The sequence below is a fragment of the Schistocerca americana genome, chromosome 4 (genome assembly GCF_021461395.2).
Source record: "Schistocerca americana isolate TAMUIC-IGC-003095 chromosome 4, iqSchAmer2.1, whole genome shotgun sequence".
Classification (NCBI taxonomy): Eukaryota; Metazoa; Arthropoda; class Insecta; order Orthoptera; family Acrididae; genus Schistocerca; species Schistocerca americana.
This window is the reverse complement of record NC_060122.1, coordinates 840,959,806-840,981,446: the sequence shown is the minus strand read 5'-3', so window position 1 is coordinate 840,981,446 and position 21,641 is coordinate 840,959,806. Positions and strand designations below refer to the sequence as shown.

The window sequence follows — 21,641 nt, the reverse complement described above, 5'->3', positions numbered from 1 at the left end:
TGCAGATACCTATGGAATAAAATACTATGTGGAAGGTAGATTGTGGCTGCAGGGTTAATCTTCACCAAACATCAACAGTAGACTTAATTCTGAGATATCACCCATAGTAACAGAAGCTCTTGTAAGGAAATCATACACAAATCAAAGGAAGGTTACCCCTCAGTTGCAGCTGATTGATGTGTGGTACACAGAAACTCATAACAATACAGAAATGTTCCTAGCTTTTGAGCGGGCACAATTTTTATAGTGCAAGTACGTGCTCTCACACTTAATAATGCAGGTACCCAAATGCACCCACCTTTGACTGTTGCAGTGCTCTCCTTTTTGAGTGACTGCTCAAACTAACAGCCGTGAAGGGGGAAGGCGTGTGCCAGCTAACAAAGGGTGGGGGGGCATAGAGATCAGAGGAGGACTGAATGGTGATGTAATTTGTTGGGTGTCTCACATTAACGCCATTCACCCTGGTGGGCCTTCATCAGGTGACACCATTCTTGGAAATAGGACTGTTGATATTTTTAAAAATATCAGTTGTCTGATATATTGATGTCTGAAAATGTATCGATGTAAAACAATTCGTTGTACTGGCCTATATAAGTATCGGCTGCACATTATAAATATACTGCCAGTTTTAGAGCTGTATTTTTAAGTATTGATTTATTATTAGATACTCTGTACCTCAACAACGTAGCAGGCTGCCTACCCCTTTAGAGCAAGGATGGAAAAGAAAATGATGCACATGCGTGCTTGGTAATAACCATGTTGCCAACAATGGTAACTGGATGTAAGTGGCACAATAAAAGGGGTCTGATGATTCTCTCGTTCAGTTTTGTCACACATAAGATCTGTCCAGAACCCGTGTTCTTAAATTTCTGCCAATGCCAGTGACCAAGCAGTTGTAGTGTCAGAATTGTGTACTGAAGCTAAATGTTGCAGTTTCTGTCGGTACTGCCGAGCACCGGTTACGTCAGCATTTCCCTTCACACCTCTCCACACACACCAAAGACCAATCTTGTCAGTCAGATTTTCCCTCATCAATTTCAGCAACTGGTTTTGAAGAATGCCAGTGTGAAGAAATAATACACTAGGTGCATAAAAATTGTTTTTAATGCAACTGGTGTGCTATTGCTTCACATCAGATATCTTATTACATTCTCACACACACACACACACACACACACACACACACACACACACACACACACACACACCGTGTGAACTGATGCCAGTGTCATAGAGACTTGCCATTTGCGCGAGTTCCACCAGCGCCACGGGCGGTGCTGAGGGTGAACATGTCAACTTCGCCTCGGCCAACTGCTGTCTGAGTACAATCCACCAATTACCGGACAACAACAGACAGAAGCCTACTCGGAAGATAGAGCAGCAGCTCTTGCCCACTTGGTTATAGATCATTGTCCAGGGCTTACTTAACAAGGAACATCTTTTAGTGAACTCTCAGAAGTGAAGAGACTGTTGCTGTAAATTGCATTTGCTATGTATTGTGAAGTTTTACATATAGTTATGTTACTAATTTGTTGGAATGTTGTTGAACCTTCATTCTCCTATCTTGTTATCTAACCCTGGGGCATAGCTGTGTAATAGTGGCAGGGAGAAATTGTCTTAGCAGTGTACTGCACCAGAAGTCATTTCACGAACTCACAAACGAGGCCTTTACAAAACTGGCATTGAGGGTTTACAAAAAACATAATTGTTTATCAGTTTTTCCCCCCTAAGTAGATTAAGGATTTTGGTTTTCCCTAAATGTATTATTGTTTATGTGTTTTAAAACATTTCTTACCCAGCTCATTCATCAAACAGAGAAGATTACAGTGATAGGATCTGTATGCTCAAGGAGGTACAGGGGAGAATTCAACCTATTAATTTTTCCTGTGTGTGTGTGTGTGTGTGTGTGTGTGTGTGTGTGTCGCTATGGTTGACTGCATTACATGTCCTATGTTCTGAACATCTGCTATCATTGATTGGCAAGACATGAGCTATGATTGGCTGAAAAAAGCACATAGCACAGCACATTCTTGATTTCAGTGCTTTGGAATACACCATGTTGTATTTGGTGGAATTTGTATTTATAATTTTGTAATACAAAAATATGCAGTATACACGTAGCAGCACATCAAAGATCTTTCCAAGACCATTTTTTTTGCTGGGTTTCATTTCTTAAACTGCTGGGGAGTTCTATGCCGGTGTATAAAACCTTTAACATCAAAGGGTTGAATAGTTTTACAGATCGTAGGGAATGTATACTGTCATTTAATCTGAAAAAATTTACTCTAATGTGGGGAAAACTGTAGTTTTAACTGTCTTAGTCTGTGTACACACTATGAATGAAGAAGACTGCATTTCACAATCTGTTCTTGAGCACCTTCACATACGCTTCACATTAGGCATTTTTAGTTGATATTGAGTGCAGACCCCCTTGTGACAGTCCTGAAGAATCTTCCAGCCCTGACACTGGCAGTGTGTAACAAGTTGCTGAGTGAATGTATCATCGCAAAGGATGAAGAATGATACTAAACTATAAGTTATATTATACTTAGACTCCGTACTCTCGCCTATGATGAAGAAACTGACAAGGCTCTTGCTGCTGTCATTCCCGCGGCAGCTATCACAAGAAGTTATAACACCACATGTGGATGAAAAGACTTTCCTGCTACCGGGTTCACTCATGACAAGTCAATACTACATTGTACAATGAGATTTTCTTGAATAACGCTTGGAAAGATACGGGCAGTATAGTAGCTATAATCCCAAAGCACACGACTTTGTCAGCCACGTTTTATATACTCCTGTCGCTATGTTCAAAAATATAATCGAGAAAATACAAAGTGTACCTCAATTGTTGCGCACTTTATATGTAATTTCTAAATGTGAGGATGCAATTAAAGTACAGTGACTTGCTTGAATTTTACATTCAGCTGTCTTTTTGTACATCATAAAGTACATGCAATATGTATCAAAATTTAGATGAAAATCCATAATTTTGGAGTGTTGAAATAAATATGTGAGGGTTGTTTCAAAAGTACTGCACACTGTAAGACAAGATTGAAGAAAATAATTCATTTTACAAAATACCTTCACAGATCTTCAGTATAATCTCCAGTCTTGCTTCTTACAGCTTCCCAAGATTTTGGCAAGTTCTGTATTACGGATAAGGCAACTCCATGGTTGAGCTGTCTGATTACTCGGATCACCTCACTAGAAGCTTCACCAGTTGCATCAAAATTTATTCAGTGGAGTTATTCCTTTCATTTGGGAAACAAATCATGTCTGGTGGGCTCATATCAGAACCGTACGGTGTGTGGGGAAATATTTCCCATCCATATTTGCCAAGTGTCTCTCCTCCTCCCACCCCTCTCTCTCTCTCTCTCTCTCTCTCTCTCTCTCTCTCTCTCTGTCACTGGTAGGGCAAGTCACTGTCTTTCATTATCATGCAAAACGAGCAAACCCACTTCAGGCATGTCAGGCCTTCTTTGATGAACTTTTGGATGCAAAACATTTTGCAGAAACTGCTTGTAGTACACACTTTTTACAGACATCCTTTGAGGGAGTCTATTTGTAGCTATAGCTCCATTCATGTCATGATCAAAGATCATCCTCAGTTTCACCTTTGATTATTGGTGGCTGAAGTTTTTTGGTCATGGAAAGTCAGAATTTTTCCATTGTGACAACTGAGACTTCAGCTCTAGATCAAACCCTTGTATTCAGGTTTCATAAAGTGCAACAATCCTTTTCAGAAATTGTTCTTCTTCTGTTTGATTATGTTGAAGCAATCCTTCTGCAATACTCTTATGACCCCCTTTCTGAACTTGACTAAGATCACGCAGAACCCATATTCAGCAACTTTTCTCATCTTCGACATTTCAGTTATGATTCGTCGTTAATAATAACTAAGGTTGACAACAGTCGAAGGTCAAAAATAGAAAGGTCTTTTCGGAAAAAAAATTCCGCCGTCCTGCTCAAAAAGGCAGGAAAAGGCTACATCGGATTCGGTGGGTAGTCAACTAGAAGACAGCAACAAATTGGAGAGTTTGCAAGCATCCAAATGCACACTAAAACACACAAAGAAGATTAAACATCAGCAAATAATTTATGTAGCACCACACAACATAAATTCGCTACTTCAGACCGGAAAACTCAAGGAGCTCACAGATGAACTAAATAAACAAAAAATTTTAATAACAGGGATCCAAGAAATGAGAAACACCACAGAGGACCCATTCAAATAACAAGGATACAGAATTTATAATGGGAAACCAGGACCGAGGGCAATGAAACAATGTCCCCAGTTTGGAACAGGGTTTTTAGTAAACATAAAAATAATAGATTCAGTAACGGATTTCCAAGCAGTATCACCAAGAATTGCGACTCTAGGCTTTAAAACAATGAATAAAACTTATACATTAATAAATGCTGATACCCCAACAAATGAAAAAAATTGTCTAACAAAAACAAAGGAAGAGGTAGATAAATTTTGGGACCTTCTAGAACAAACTGTGAACAGAGTAAAGAAAAATAATGTAAAAATCTTATTTAAATGCTCAGTTGGGAAAAGAAAGGAAATATAAAGATATAATTGGAAAATGGAGTCCACATAAATTTACGAACAAAAACCGCCAAAGACTTGTAGAGCTCTGCAGAGAACACAATCTTATATCTAAATCAACATACTTTAAGAGGAAGCCAAGTAAACTTAAAACATGGAAACATCCAGACTGGAGGAAGGGCGAGTGGCAGCTAGACCATGTCTGTATGGACAAAAATTTTCATACGGAGATCCACGGTGTTAAAGTACTGAGAGGAGTAGACACAGGCTCAGACCATTACATGGTTAAAATTAAAATCAAATTCACTCCATTAAAGAAGAGGACCGGTAAAACTAATAAAATAAAAAGGTTTGACCCACATCAGCTAATTAAAAATAATAAGTACCAACAAATAACACAAACCATCAAATTAACAGATGGTCTAGAACAACTAGTGCCTAGTCTTAAAAAAGAAGCAGAGAATCTAGCTCCCTTGAACCCACGAAGGAAACATGCATGGTGGACATCAGAATGTGACAAATTCCATGAAGATAGACACCAAGCGTGGTTAAAGTTTAAAACACACAAAACTGAAGAAAATGCCATCAACCTAAAAAATGAAAGAAAAAAATTCACTCAATGTTAGAAGAATCGAGAGAGGATTTCATAAAGATATTATAAACTCTATAGAAGGTAATTATCATAAAACCAGCTCCAGGAACTACTATAAAATCTTTGGGAAACAACTGCAATAATATGAGGCCCCTACACTAATACTGAAAGATGAAGATGGAAGAATGACACACAGTAACAAGGAAAATGCAGAAATCATGGCAAAAGCATTTAACAAACTTCTGAATTGTGAGGAACCCAAAGAACCCTTACAAATCAACATAAATACCCCAATAAAAACCAAACCTAACAAACTAGATCCTCCAACTTTCCAAGAAGTAGGAAAAATTCTTAAAGAACAAAAAAATTATAGGGCATGTGGAGAAGATCAGGTTTTTGTTGAAATGTGGAAATATGCAAGTGACACAGTCAAGACCTCCTTACACGTGGCTATAACAAAAATTTGGGTAACAGAACGATTTCCCAAACATTGGACCACAGCTATCATCCACCCACTACACAAAAAGGGAGATAAGAGCAACCCAGACAACTACAGAGGAATCTCTCAGCAAAGGAGAGAACTCTAGTGACAAGCATTCTTTCTTCAAATACACTAATCCCCCCTACGGATCCGGGGGGTTAGAATAGGCCCAATGTACAAGGCAACTAAAAAGAGTTTCACATGTTTCAGCCTTTATGTGATGGTCCCCTGTAGGGTTCGACTTCCATTCTTCAAAATATTCCTGAAGAGCGAGCCAATTGGGGAAGGGTGCCTTACAAGGTGCATCGCGTCCATCTTGCATTGAGATCTTTAGCCCACCTTCTCGTCATCGCATCACATTGCAGTCCTGTCCATTCTCCATCTCTTGGGCGAGGACACCTTCCTGGGTGCATTTTCCACCATGCACTACGAAGTGTCAATTTCTGCATCGACGATGACCATGGACTTCTTTGCACCCAGTATCCAGCACGGTAGCCAGCCGTTGTGGTGGGGCCGCCATGTAGCCCCCTAACCACACAGGGATCGCTCTACATCTACGTCTACATCCATACTCCGCAAGCCACCTGATGGTGTGTGGCGGATGCCTGGGCCATTAACTCTCCACGTATGCCAGGGGGTAGATGCCCATCCCCCTGGGGCATCGGGACTCCCGGCAATGGCTGTCCTTTCAGGTGGCCTTTGCTGTGGCTGGGTGGTGCCCGTGGGGAGGGCCCCTGGTTGGAGTGGGTGGCATCAGGGCGGATGACATGCGATGAAGTGTAGTCCATCATCTCTTGCTGGTGGTGAAACACCAGCAGTCTCTAAACGATCACGAGCTCAATTCAGTGCACAGAAGTACGACCCCAAATCGTTCTCCTCCCTGGCCACACCATGGGAGGACTGTCAGGCTAAGGATGGCATCAGATCTTCTTCGCCCCGGTACCTTGTATGTTTGAGAGCTGATGGGGAATCTTTCATGACGATGAAGCCTCGATTCTCTGTTGAGCATTTAGAGGACAAGTTCGGGGAGGTGGAGGGCTTGTCCAAAATGAGATCTGGGTCAGTCTTGATCAAAATAGCTTCCTCTGCCCATTCACGGGAGTTACTCGCTTGTGACAAACTGGGGGATGTTTCTGTAATCGTCACGCCCAGTAAGAGCTTAAATATGGTCATGGGTATCATATTTCACAGAGACCTTATTTTGCAGTCCGATGATGAGCTGTGTGCCAATTAAGAGTGGCAAGATGTACATTTCGTACCGCGTGTGCACCGGGGTCCAAAGGATAATCAGGTTGCCACCGGTGCTTTCACCTTGGCCTTTGAGGGAGATACATTGCCCGAGAAGGTAGAGGTGATGGTCTACTGGTGTGATGTAAAGCACTATATCCTTCCCCCCGATGCAGTGCTTTAAGTGCTGGAACTTCGGCCATATGTCTTCCCGCTGTACTTCCAGCGTCACATGCCGAGATTGCGGACGATCCCAATACTCCATGTGCCCTGCCTCCCATCAGTGTCTACTGCGGGGAGCACCATTTGTCTTGCTCATCTGACTGCAGGATTCTCCAGAAAGAAATGCAAATCATGGAGTAAAAGACCCTGGACCGAATGACCTACACTGAGGCTTAGAGAAAATTTGAACGCCTGCATCCTGAGCATATGACATCATCATGCCGCTGCTACAACAGGTCTGGCACCATCAGCTCAGCCAACCTAGGTCACTTCTCAGAGCCGGAAGACTACACCTGCCCCCTTGATGGTGGGGGGCATTTCCCTCCCTGTTGCTCCTGCACCACCTACCTTGGGAGCAACACCCCCCAACTATCAGAGATGTCTGTCCCCACTTCTAAGCCAGAGAAGCGTAAATCTTTTTCGGCTTCTCTCGCTAGGAAGGGGTCCCTTGGGTCACTCCCTTCCCAGGTTTCTTCTTGGGAAAGATGACATCTGCCAGTGTCTGAAGAGCCCAAAAGCAGCTGGTTATAGGGCTTCACGCTCATCCTCAGTCCCGGAGACTGAGACAGTAAAGTCCTCCCAGCCAGGGAAACCCAAGGAGCAGCGAGAGAAATCCAAAAAGAAAACCCCCTAAGACCAAGGAAATTGCGGTGGCACCTGCACCACCGCTACCTACAAGCTTCGCGGCTGAGGATGGGGTAAAGATTTTGGTGTCCGCTGAGGACCTAGATCTCGCCAGACGCTCAGACACAATGGATATAGACTGCTCAGGCAATAAATTGGTGGCGGCAGGTGACTCTGAGGTGTAAATTGCTTCATTGAATGTTCCACGCCATCCTCCAGTGGAATTGCGGTGGTTTTTTCCGCTGCCTGGCTGAGCTATGGCAACTGTTAAGCTTTACACCTCCTATCTGCATTGTGCTCCAGGAGACCTGGTTCTCAGAAATGCGGACCCCTGCCCTCTGCGGCTATAAGGGATATTAAGATTTCAATGCCCATAACCCCTTGTGGGGTGGTACCGTGCTTACTGGCCGAGGCAGAGATATCGAAACTTTACTGTCGCAATTCTACCTCTGCCTCTTAAATACTGGGGCTGCCACATATTTCAGTGTGACTCATGGTAGTTACTGGGCCATTGATTTATCAATTAATCAGTCATCTATCCACTGGAGAGCACGTGACGACCTGTGTGGTAGTGACCACTTCCCCATCTTCCTGTCACTGCCCCAGCGCTAGGCACACGGACGCCTGCCCAGATGGGCTTTGAACAAGGTAGACTAGGAACTTTCACCTCTGCTGTCGCCGCTGAATCTCCCCCACATGGTAACATCGATGTGATAGTTGAGCAGGTGACTAGCACAATTGTTTCTGCTGCAGAAAACGCAATCCCTCGCTCTTTAGGATGCCCGAGGCATAAGGCAGTCCCTTGGTGGTCGCCGGTAATCGCTGAAGCAATTAGGGAGCGGCGGCGAAATCTGCAGTGGCATAAGCGGGACCCTTCCCTGGAGCACCTCATAAAAGCCTTTAAACGGTTCCGTGCCAGTGTCCGCTCCTTATCAAACAACAGGAGGAGGAGTGTTGGGAAAGATACATCTCCACTATTGGGTGCCACACGTCACCTTCCCAAGTCTGGGCAACGATCAAACGTCTTTTCAGGTACCAGGCCCCAACAGCTGTCCCCGGTGTTACCATAAATGGCGAGCCATGTACAAACGCAATTGCCGAGCACTTTGCTCAAGCCTCTGCATCGGAGTTTTACCACCCAGTCTTTCGCACACCCAAACGGCAGCTGGAAAGGAACGTCCTCTCATTCACTACACGCTGCAGAAAATCCTATAACACCCCATTTACAGAGTGGGAGCTCCTCAGTGCCCTTGCACATTGCCCCGACACAGCTCCTGGGCCTGATCGCATCCACAGCCAGATGATTAAACATCTCTCATCCGACCACAAGCGACATCTTCCTGTCATCTTTGCTCTGGTGCGATGGCGTCTTTCCATCGCAGTGGCGGGAGAGCACCATCATTCCACTGCTCGAACCCGGTAAAAACCCGCTTGATGTGGATAGCTACTGGCCCATCAGCCCCACCAACGTTCTTTGTCAGCTGCTGGAAGGTATGGTATGTGGGCGGTTGGGTTGGGTCCTGTAGTCACGTGGGTTGCTGGCTCCATGTCAGGGCGGCTTCCACCACGGTCGCTCTACCACTGATAATCTTGTGTCCATCGAGTCTTCCATCCGAACAGCCTTTTCTAGATGGCAACACTTTATTGCCTTCTTTTTTACTTACGTAAAGCATATGACACGACTTGGTGACATCACCTCCTTGCCACATTGTATGAGTTGGGTCTCTGGCGACCACTCCCAGTTTTTATCCAAAACTTCCTGTCGCTCCGTACTTTCAGTGTCCAAGTTGGTGCCCCCCCCTCCCCCCATAGTTTCACTCATATACAGGAGAATGGTGTCCCACAGTGCTCTGTATTGAGTGCCTCTGTGTTTTTAGTGGCCATTAACGGTCTAGCAGCAGCTGTCGGGGCCCTGTGACTCACCTCCTCTGTATGCAGACGACTTTTGCATTTCATACTGCTGCTCCAGTACTGTTGTTGCTGAGCGGTGCCTCCAGGGAGCCATCGACAAGGTGCAGTCATGGGCTCTATCCCACGCCTTGCAGTTTTCAGCTGCAAAGCCATGCGTCATGCACTTCTGTCAACGTCATACCGTTCATCTGGAACCCGCACTTTACCTTAATAACGATCCATTCACTGTAGTGGAGACATATCAATTTCTAGGACTGGTTTTCGACACTCGATTGACTTGGCTCCGTCATCTTTGTCAGCATAAGCAGAAGTGAGTGTGGTTTATTGTTCAGTAGCACCTTCAGCATTGCATTTATTCGACCCTGTGCACTCCTGTTGGGTTCGATTAGTGACGGGAGCTTTTAAGACGATTCCGGTGGCCAGCCTACTGGTGGGGGCTGGTGTTCCTCCACTGCAGGTCAGATGTGTGCAACTGCTTGCCAGTTATGCACCACACATTCATAGTTCCCCTGACCATCCAAATTACCGTCTCCTTTTCCCACCTGCAGCAGTCCATCTCCCACATTGGCGGCCCAGATCGGGGCTAACGATTGCGTTCGCATACAGTCCCTTCTCTTCGAACTGGAGTCCTTCCCTTTACCACTTCTACTTGTGGTCCGTTCACATACGCCTCCATAGTGTACACCTCAGCCGCAGCTTCATCTGGACCTTTTGCATGGCCCTAAGGACTCCGTTAATCCCGCCGCTCTCCGCTGTCACTTCCTCTCAATTCTTGACGTGTTCCGGAGCTCTGAAGTGGTGTACACCGACAACTCAATGGCTGATGGTCACGTAGGCTTCGCATATGTTCATGGAGGACATATTGTGCAGCCCTCCTTGCTAGTTGGCTGCAGTGTTTTCACTGCAGAGCTGGCGGCAGTTATCTCGTGCTCTTGAGTACATCCGGTCATGCCCTGGCGAGTCATTTCTTCTGTGTACTGACTCATTGAGCAGCCTACAAGCTATCGACCAGTGCTACCCTCGCCACCCTCTGGTAGTGTCCATTCAGGAGTCCATCTATGCCCTGGAACAGTTCCGTGGTGTTCTTGTGGACCCCAGGACACGTCAGAATCCCTGGAAACGAACTTGCCGACAGGCTGGCCAAACAGGTGACTGGGAAACCGCTTCTGGAGATAGAACTCAGGTCAGCTTCGGAGATGCCTGTCTTACACCGCAGGGTTTTCTGGCTTTGGGAGACAGAATGGCATAACAGCGCGCACAGCAAAGTGCGTGTCATTTAGGAGACTATGAATGTGTGGAAGTCTTCCATGCAGGCCTCTCGCAGGGAATCGGTTGTCCTCTGCCAGTTCCGCATTGGGCGTACGTGGCTAAAGCATGGTTGCCTACTCAGTTGTGAGGACCCACCTCAGTGTCGCTGTGGCTCCCAAATGACAGTCGTCCACCTCCTGCTGGTCTGACCACTTTTAGGCACTCTGGGGCAGACTTTTAACTTTCCCAGCACCCTGCCTTCGGTGTTCGGCGATAATGCCTCCACAGCAGCTTTAGTTTTACGTTTTATCCGTGAGAGTGGGTTTTATAAGTCTGTGTAGGTTTTAGCAGATGTCCTTTGTCCCTCTGTGTCCTCCACCATAGTGGTTTTAGGGTGGAGATTTTAATGTGTTGCAGAGTGGCTGGCTTTCCCTTTTTATTCTCGTGGTTGGCCAGCCACTGTAATCTACTTTCATGTTTTACTCTCTTCTGTTTCTAGTTTCTCTCTGTTGTTTTCTTGTCCTCTTTTGTTCATTTTAGTGTTCGTTGCCTTCCCTTCGCTCTTGTGGCTTTTCCTTTCTTTCCGTTTTGTGTTAATGTGTTTCGTCCATTTTATTCTCACGCTTGGGGCATTGTTTTATTAGGAACAAGGGACCTATGACCTCGTAGTTTGGTCCCTTCTCCCGCCTTTAAACAAACCAACCAACTAATCAAATACACTAATGGTCCCACTGAGCCCTTCACAGACCAAAAGTACCCTCCTAGCATTGTACAGAAACACATCTGTCTCTCCAGTCACCTACCGCCCCTATATACCCACTGTCTGCCCAGAAAGCAGCAATTCCATGATTGTCAAAAGTTCTGGAAACCAGGGAATTTCAAACACGACAAGGAAACATTAGGGCAATTTGGAAAAAAAAAAAAAACTCTGGAAAAATATCATTTTTAGCTTGGTAGATGAAAAGGTTTGTTTCCTGAGGTGTCGTGCATTGTCGCTGGCTAGGTGCAGGTGAGTACATGTGCCAGTTCCCTATTTCCTCACTTCTATTGCTTCTCACCTTCCTTCCACTCTCCTCAGCTTGCAATCGGTGCTGCCATCACTACTTGCCACTAGCTTAGCAGCTGCTGACGAGAGGCAAGGAGGCATGAGGAGTGGTTTGTTGGGAGAGTCTCGGAGACTATAGACGCAGCGGCTGGAGATGGCGGTCATGTGTGCATGGGTTGTGTCAGAGTGATTGTGTGAATGTGTGTGCGCTCTCATTTTCTGACAAAAGCTACAGTTGGAAATTTAGTTGAGAGTGTGATTGTCTTTTCTACTTGCCTGTCTGTGGCTCAGGAATCATATTTACCGTGAGTTGCTACCTATCCTCATTATTATGGCTTCTCAGAGTATTTGAACAAGTTACGTTACATGGATTGATCACCATGGTCTCATTTCATCAACATGCGGTCCGTGGGTCGTGAATGTCTGGCCACACTAGTGGATTTCCACGACGGGCCAAAACCAGAGGTTGTAGTTTATATGATAGAAAGTGTGGATGATAAGAAGAAAATTGTGTCAGTCGCTGGCGGTTCGTATGCTATGTACTTATACATTTCTCGAAAGAAAAATAGCACAATACCTGTAAAATAATAAATGTAACACAGTGGGTAATAACCGACGATAACTAACATAGTAGAACCAACATTTTATTGGCGATCACCTACAGTGTTGGTTTACACAATTCTTACCTGCCTTATACACTTTTTTTCAAGGGGCCTACCTTTCTTTTTAGGCTGTTTTTGAAATCAGTGGAGGTATTTTAAATCCGGCTTGCAGCTCCAAGGAAACCCATATTTTTGTCACGAAATGGCTTTTGTTTTGTTGAAATAAAATAACATCAGTGTTCGTAATGAAACAAACATACCATTTGGCTAGCTTTCTCCATCGAAAAACAGTTCATTTCTGTGGGATGCTGCCCAATCGTGGCTTATAGGGTGCATAGGAAGCTGTTTCCTCAATTAGCTAGACAACATACAAACAAATTATATTAACGGAGTTTATTACAGTAATTGAATTGACAATAATTAGATAGTGTCGCAAGCAATTGGCAACATGCAAATCATCAGTGTCTAGTCGGCGTTCTATTGGCTGACGTCATCTCATAGCCCTCTCCACTGTATCGTTCTTGATCTTTGTACTGGCACTTGTCATTACACCGGAACTATTACTAAAGATGTTGATGTTAGTACTTAAGATTTTTGCTCACATCAGGAAACACCATCTGCTTGCAACTCTTTTTAGATATTTCCTCATTTGCACTATTGTCTCTTGTACCGCAGCTGCAAAGACAGATTGTCAACTTATGTCGTAACGTACCCTTGGGGTCTCAAAATTTGTCAGGGAAAAATGCTAATAATCATCTGAAAAGCAGGTAAATATCAGGGAGTTTCACTTGGGGAAACTTGCAGCAACCCTCACTTCCCTCATACTTCAGTACCACCCAGGACTGAAGCAACTGAACTGAAATGAACTGAACCAGTTCTGTGCTTGGGTTTTGGCAACCTCTCATCCTGCCATGAAATGAGGAATATCTTACTCACTATCCTTCCCACCCCTCGCAGTGTTATTCCGCCGCCCACCAACCTAAGGAATATCCTTTTCCATCCATACTCCTCCCTAACTCTGTTGTGCCGTGAGAATTTTGGGGTAAGTTCTAGAGACACTCGTATTTCACCGTCTCGAACACACAAGATCGACACAGCTGTCTGTCCTGAGAAGATAGGCTGCACACAATACGTAAATCGCCCGCGAGAGGCGTGCGAGTGTTGCACTCCAGTACCACACAGTCTCAGGTTGTCAGGAAAACATTAGAACTGTCCTGCCGCTTGCCTCGTGGGTCATATCCCTTCAATAGAGCTAGATACTAGACCTGTCCCGTCCACCACCACCACCACCACCACCACAACACAACATTCTGGTCACAGGCACCTCCTATCCCATCAAAGGCCGGGCTCCCCGGGGAAGCAACCGTGTGATCCACAAACTAACAGCACCCACAGTGGTACTTTCTACATGGGCATGACAACTAACATGCTATCTGTTCACATGAATGGCCACCAACAAAATATGGCCAAGGCACAGCTGGATCACACAGTTGCTAAACATGCTGCCCAACACAGCATGCTTCACTTCAGTGATTGATGCCCAGCCTGACACATCTGGATCTGTCCTACAGATACCAGCTTTTCTGAATTGCACAGATTGAAACTCTCCTTGCAATGTATCTTATGCTCCCTTGACTCCCAGGTGTCAACCTTTGCTATTCCCTGTTCTACCCTGACATAGTCCCTTATTCCCTTCCCTGCTCCCACTCCAGTACAACACATCATCCTATTCCGCCAACGCACTCACAAGAACCTTTCCCTTTCTCTCATTGTCTGCTCCCCATGTCACCTCAAACGTCTTGACTGCACCTAGCAGAGCAGCCCTACCCTGCCACCAACATGTCCCTGTGTGTTCCTACAAGCAGCACTACACCCCACCCTGCTATCCCCCTTCCTCCCATGCCGCCTCCTATCCCAACTATTCATACAAGACAGCTACTCCCATAAGGTGCAGTTACAACTCAGTCTGGCCACAGCGGCTAGAGACAGTAGCCATATTTGTGAGAGTTGTGCTTGTATGAATATGTGTGTGTGTGTGTGTGTGTGTGTGTGTGTTTGTTTGTTTTTCTACTTTAGGAGGAGGCCATTTGGGCAAAAGCTAAAATTTATAGCAGTATTTTCATTGTGCTTGCCTACAATTCAATATCTCCTCTGTATGCTGAGTGGCAATCTACCTTTCCCATACTATTGTTGTTGTTCCACCCTTTACTTTCCACGAAACTTTGGTGAAGATTAAACGATATTGTGATATGTTACCATTCATAAAATGGTTATGATGTGGATGAGGATGAAGATGAAGATGAAGTCCAATACTCTGTGACAGAGCATAGGGGAATGATGCAGGAGACCGGCACCGCCATACTGGGCAAGGTCCTAGTGGAGGTGATTTGCCATTGCCTTCTTCCAACCGTAATGGGGATGAATGATGATGACAACACCACCCAGTCATCTCGAGGCTGGGAATCGAACACGGGACCCCGTGCTCGGGAAGCGAGAGCGCTACCGCGAGACCATGAGCAGCGGACAATGTTTATGGTGCAAGAAAAATTATGTTACTTATGTTTCTATGACTATCGTCCTAAAAAAATGTAAAACATATCACAGTAAATAAATTAGTTGATGTCTGTGGCATACTGAATGGAAAATCAGTTACTGAATGGGAAATCAGCTGTTGTATCCCTTAGTCATTATTTCATATACAAAGTAATGAAAGCAGTTCCCTGCTGTTATCTAAAGTGTAAGAGGAGCAATAAAAAGAAAAAAGAGAAGGAAAAAAAAAGGCAGAGTGCTCGCTACGTACCGTAAAGAAGACACGTTAAGTTACAGACAAGCACAATTACCATATTTACTCAAATCTAAGCCGCACTTTTCTTCCGGTTTTTGTAATCCAAAAAACCGCCTGCGGCTTAGAATCGAGTGCAAAGTAAGCAGAAGTTCTGAAATATGTTGATAGGTGCCGCCACAACTAACTTCTGCCATCAAATATATATGTAGCGCTACACAGGCATGCTTTGCAGGCACAAAGATAAATACTGGTGCCAAAACCTCTGCGTCAGTAAATAAATTAAAAGAAAGGTGGAAGACGAGCTTTTTCCTCCGCCCCGAATTTCGACTACTGCATTTTCATACATTATCCAAGGAAGTAAATACAAATTCCATATTGTTCATCTTCGAATGTAGCAGCATTTCAATGTACTTCGAAAATCCGACTGGCAAGACTGTTTGCGATGTTTGTCAGTATGGCCAATTCTACGTTCTGAATTTTTTCCTACCTGTGAGAAGAGATGGTTGCTAATGGGAACTTTTATGAATTGAGAATCACATGCAGTATTCTCTTCACCATAAGAATAATACGAATATAAACATTTTGCCATGTATTCTTTCGTGTTTGCTGCTATCTCATTTTTAATGCGACAAACAATGCATGACACAGTACAGTAATGCATTTTCAGCTTAGAGTGACATAAACACCTATAACAAAGAGAACGGCACTTACCAGATCAAAGAAAAATAAGCAATCAATTCAAACCAGACGAAGCACGTGAAAAACGAAGGGTATCCGTATAAATACGGACGGAGCGCCTGATGCATAGCAATGGCTACCTGGTAAAGCTTACATCTACATCTACATGATTACTCCGCAATTCACATTTAAGTGCTTGGCAGAGGGTTCATCGAACCACAATCATACTATCTCCCTACCATTCCACTCCCGAACAGCGCGCGGGAAAAACGAACATCTAAACCTTTCTGTTTGAGCTCTGATTTCTCTTATTTTAGTTTGATGATCATTCCTACCTATGTAGGTTGGGCTCAACAAAATATTTTCGCAATCGGAAGAGAAAGTTGGTGACTGAAATTTCATAAGTAGATATCGCCACGCCGAAAAACGTCTTTGCTCTAATGACTTCCATTGTAACTCGCGTATCATATCTGCTACACTCTCTCCCATATTACGTGATAATACAAAACGAGCTACCCTTTTTTGCACCCTTTCGATGTCCTCCGTCAAATCCACCTGGTAAGGATCCCACACCGCGCAGCAATAGTCTAACAGAGGACGAACGAGTGTAGTGTAAGCTGTCTCTTTAGTGGACTTGTTGGATCTTCAAAGTGTCCTGCCAATGAAATGCAACCTTTGGCTCGCCTTCCCCACAGTATTATCTATGTGGTCTTTCCAACTGAAGTTGTTCGTAATTTTTACACCCAGGTACTTAGTTGAATTGACAGCCTTGAGAATTGTGCTATTTATCGAGTAATCGAATTCCAGCGGATTTATTTTGGAATTCATGTGGATCACCTCACACTTTTCATTATTTAGCGTCAACTGCCACCTGCCACACCATACAGCAATCTTTTCTAAATCGCTTTGCAACTGATACTGGTCTTCGGATGACCTTACTAGACGGTAAATTACAGCATCACCTGCGAACAACCTAAGAGAACTGCTCAGATTGCCACCCAGGACTCTTCCTTGGGGAACACCTGATATCACTTCAGTTTTACTCGATGATTTGCCGTCTATTACTACTGCTAAGCTTACAGCTGGAACCAAACTACTGTAGCTGTATCGTCATTCATTCGACCTAAATTCTGTGTCATATTACAGTGGACTAACTTTGATTCGATTTGGAGCTGCGGCCTAAAACTTTTCTCTCCCCTTGAATTTAGAGTCTCAGATTTCAGGTCCGGCTTAGATTCGAATAAATACGGTAAGACACTTACGTAAAGGTTTTGGCCACAGCCACCATCAGTAAAAGAGAGATACACCCCATACATACGCACAAGCAGGCGCACCTCATGCACACACGACCGCCAACTCCAGCATCTCGTGCCGGAATGCCCTACCATCCATTCCAGGCCAAGATACTGGATTTGGGGGTCAAATGTGCATGAGATGTGCTTGCTTGTGTGTATGAATGGTGTGTGCCTCTCGTGTACTGATGAAGGCTGTGGCTGAAAGCTTTATGTAAGTGTCTTTTAATTGCCCTTGTCTGTAACTTAACGTGTCTTCTTTACGGTATGTAGCAATCTGTCTTTCCCTACATTGTTGATATTTCTACCTGGAGTTTCCATTGTCTGAAGAGAAAGCAGAATATCTTCTATTTGTCCTGTTTGTTACAGTTCCCAGACACATGAGGATATGTTTCATGAGTGTTTGTTGAGCAATCTCCTTTCTAGACTGATGACAGTTTCTATCCTACCTAAGTGTGAGCCTGTGTGTACAGGTATGAAATGGAAAGGTCGAATTGTTACACCAGGTGACTTCAGCAATGACTCATAGATATTGTAGTTATAAAATACTACTGTTCAGCATTTTGTGAAATGCACGCAATATGGTCCTTCTAACAACAGATGACAAGAGAGCAAAGATAATGCCGACTGGAAAAATATTAGAATATGTGCAAAGCTTTAAATACCTAGGAAGCAGGTAGAATCCAAATGGAAGAGCAGCACAGAAATTAAAACCAGTATATCAGTGGTGAGAGCCATTTTGTAAGAAAAGCAGAATTTTCTGCAGCAGTATGGAAAACTATTTCAGGGAAGACCAGTAAAAAGTTGTGTGTGAAGTATTGTCCTGCGTGGTGTCGATGCATTGATGTCGAGGAAGAAAGATGAGCAAGGATGGAGACGTTAGAGATGTGGACATGGTAGAGAATGGAAAGAATAAGTTGGATTAATAGAGTGAAAAATGAGGAGGAACTGAGAAGATTGGTAGAGCACAGTCAGTTATTGAATGAATAAAAACAAGGAAAAGAAACTGGATTAAAGATATATTAATAATATTTTTGCATTTGCCGGTCTGCCACCAGTGACACGTCAGAGCAATTTTCCAGATCTACCTTCTCCTCCTTTCACAGCAGTCAGTCTTTCCACTAGCTCTTCGGATTTGCTGTCCTCTTTATCCTCCTCAAAATTCTTGGTAATTGACTGATCCCCCTTATGCTCTCTCGTTACTGTCCAGAAAGCATCATTAATTGTCTCCAGTATTTCTTCCACCATTTTCTGATGTCCCTTCTGGAATCCTTCCTTATCCATGTCCTTTCCTTCTTCTATTCAACATTCATCATCAGTTTTATTGTACATATAGTACATCAGGTGCATCATTTTCACATAAAACATCAGTAAATTTAACTGTGCTGCACTGTTTACTTACTTACCATATACAGGATGTTACAAAAAGGTATGGCCAAACTTTCAGGAAACATTCCTCACATACAAAGAAAGAAAATATGTTATGTGGACATGTGTCCGGAAACGCTTACTTTCCATTCATTTTATTACTTCTCTTCAAATCACATTAATCATGGAATGGAAACACACACCAACAGAACGTACCAGCGTGACTTCAAACACTTTGTTACAGGAAACATTCAAAATGTCCTCCTTTAGCGAGGATACATGCATCCACCCTCCGTCGCATGGAATCCCTGATGCGCTGATGCAGCCCTGGAGAATGGCGTGTTGTATCACAGCCGTCCACAATATGGGCACGAAGAGTCTCTACATTTGGTACCGGGGTTGCGTAGACAAGAGCTTTCAAATGCCCCCGTAAATGAAAGTCAAGAGGGTTGAGGTCAGGAGAGCGTGGAAGCCATGGAATTGGTCCGCCTCTACCAATCCATCAGTCACCAAATCTGTTGTTGAGAAGCGTACGAACACTTCGACTGAAATGTGCAGGAGCTCCATTGTGCATGAACCACATGTTGTGTACTACTTGTAAAGGCACATGTTCTAGCAGCACAGGTAGAGTATCCCATATGAAATCATGGTAACGTGCTCCATTGAGCGTAGGTGGAAGAACATGGGGGCCCAATCAAGACATCACCAACAATGCCTGCCCAAACGTTCACAGAAAATCTGTGTTGATGACGTGATTGCACAATTGTGTGCGGATTCTCGTCAGCCCACACATGTTGCTTGTGAAAATTTACAATTTGATCACGTTGGAATGAAGCCTCATCCGTAAAGAGAAAATTTGCTCTGAAATGAGGATTGACACATTGTTGGATGAACCATTCACAGAAGTGTACCCGTGGAGGCCAATCAGCTGCTGATAGTGCCTGCACACTGTACATGGTATAGAAACAACTGGTTCTCCCGTAGTACTCTCCATACAGTGATGTGGTCAACGTTACCTTGTACAGCAGCAACTTCTCTGACGCTGACATTAAGGTTACCGTCAACTGCACAAAGAATTGCCTCGTCCATTGCAGGTGTCCTCGTCGTTCTAGGTCTTCCCCAGTTACGAGTCATAGGCTGGAATGTTCCGTGCTCCCTAAGACGCCGATCAATTGCTGCGAATGCCTTCCTGTCGGGACACCTTCGTTCTGGAAATTTGTCTCGATACAAACGTACCGCGCCACGGCTATTGCCCCATGCTAATCCATACATCAAATGGGCATCTGACAACTCCGCATTTGTCAACATTGCACTGACTGCAAAACCACGTTCGTGATGAACACTAACCTGTTGATGCTACGTACTGATGTGCTTGATGCTAGTACTGTAGAGCAATGAGTCGCATGTCAACACAAGCACTGAAGTCAACATTACCTTCCTTCAATTGGGCCAACTGGCAGTGAATCGAGGAAGTATAGTACATACTGGAAACTAAAATGAGCTCTAAAATGGAAATTAAGCGTTTCCGGACACATGTCCACATAAATATTTTCTTCATTTGTGTGTGAGGAATGTTTCCTGAAAGTTTGGCCGTACCTTTTTGTAACACCCTGTGTATGCGAATAATCTGCGCATATTTTTTTCTCAAATTTAAGGACAAAAAACTGGGATGCCTTCATTAATTGTAATTAAGTTGGTACTGCTTCACCTCCAACAGTAGATCCCGTTACACATAGTGTTGTTGCAGCCCCAGTCTGTGATGCATCAGTTGCACATTAGAAGTGAAGTATTAACTAACTTGTTAATTATGGCTACTTTTCATTATCCTTGTACACAGCCAAAGGAAAAAGATATTGGAGAAGCAGAGAACATTAGAAGCTGTACAGCAGAAAGAAAGTACGATGTGAGAGATGGTTGTATCCCAAATGGTGAAAAAACAAAACGTGCCTTCAAGAAATGAATGGTAATTGCTGGGCATTTTGCTGCCAAAAAGTGAAGTATCTGGACTGGGAAAAAAAAAGGATCTGCAATTGTGTCAATGAGAAGTGACATACGGATGTGTGGTGACTAGCGAAATGTACCAACACAAAGCATTGGCCTTAGCCAAAGAACTAGGCATCACCGGCTTCAAAGCTAGCTGGGGCTGGCTGTCAAGTTTTTCAGTTGAAATGAATTAGGATTCTAGAGGAAAACTACCGTCACTCAATGACTTCCAGGCTGTTATGAGAAAAAAGTAGTGATTTTTCATCGCTATGTGATAAACTTTCACTGCAGACATTCCCATATATTATTGCAGATAGGTAATGTGGATCAAATGTCAGTCTATTTAGAGATGCCACTTGATGACACTGAATAGGGAAGTGGAATCCAGTGTCATGTTGAGAACTGGTGGCAATGAGAAGTAAAGGTGTACAGTGATGTTGTGTGTAACTGGCAATGAATGAAAGACACCACCTTAGGTGATGCTTAAAAGGAAAAGTGATCAAAATATCGGTGAAACGCATATTGGTGAGAGTGAATCTGAAAGGATGCATGAACAGGAACCTTGTGGTTGACTCCATGGCGTACGTTTGACAGTGTCACCCTGGTGCATTACTGAATTTGCATAATATGTTGGTCCTCGACAGCTTCCACGGACATACAACTGAGGAAGTGTGAGACAAGTTACAAAAAAGGAAACGGCTGGATTTGTCCCAATTTGTGAGTGTGTGAAATGTGCATGGGACTTCATTTGACTACCAATGACGGAAAAATTCTTAAAAAAAATACCTCGAATTCACTGGAATGAACCCATGTCAGAAGGTGGATGCAATTGCATCCATGTTTAATGGGACTGCAAGGCAAGCAATCTGTCACTCCACAGTAGTACAGCTACTGAAAGAGGGTATTCTCTTTCTCCAACGACAAGTACAAGATGACTAATAGGAGTCTTTTTATTTGGTCACGACTTTACCTGGGTATTCTGGCTGTTTTTTGGGCTCCTGAAAGCTTATGCTTTTTCCGCTCTC

The 21,641-nt window shown here is 43.9% G+C and overlaps 1 protein-coding gene across 2 annotated transcripts in view; it reads left to right on the top strand.

Annotated features, from left to right (window-relative positions):
• Positions 1-21,641, top strand: part of LOC124612410 (nuclear pore complex protein Nup155) — a 254,444-nt gene that overhangs the window by 118,372 nt on the left and 114,431 nt on the right. The window lies entirely within an intron of this gene.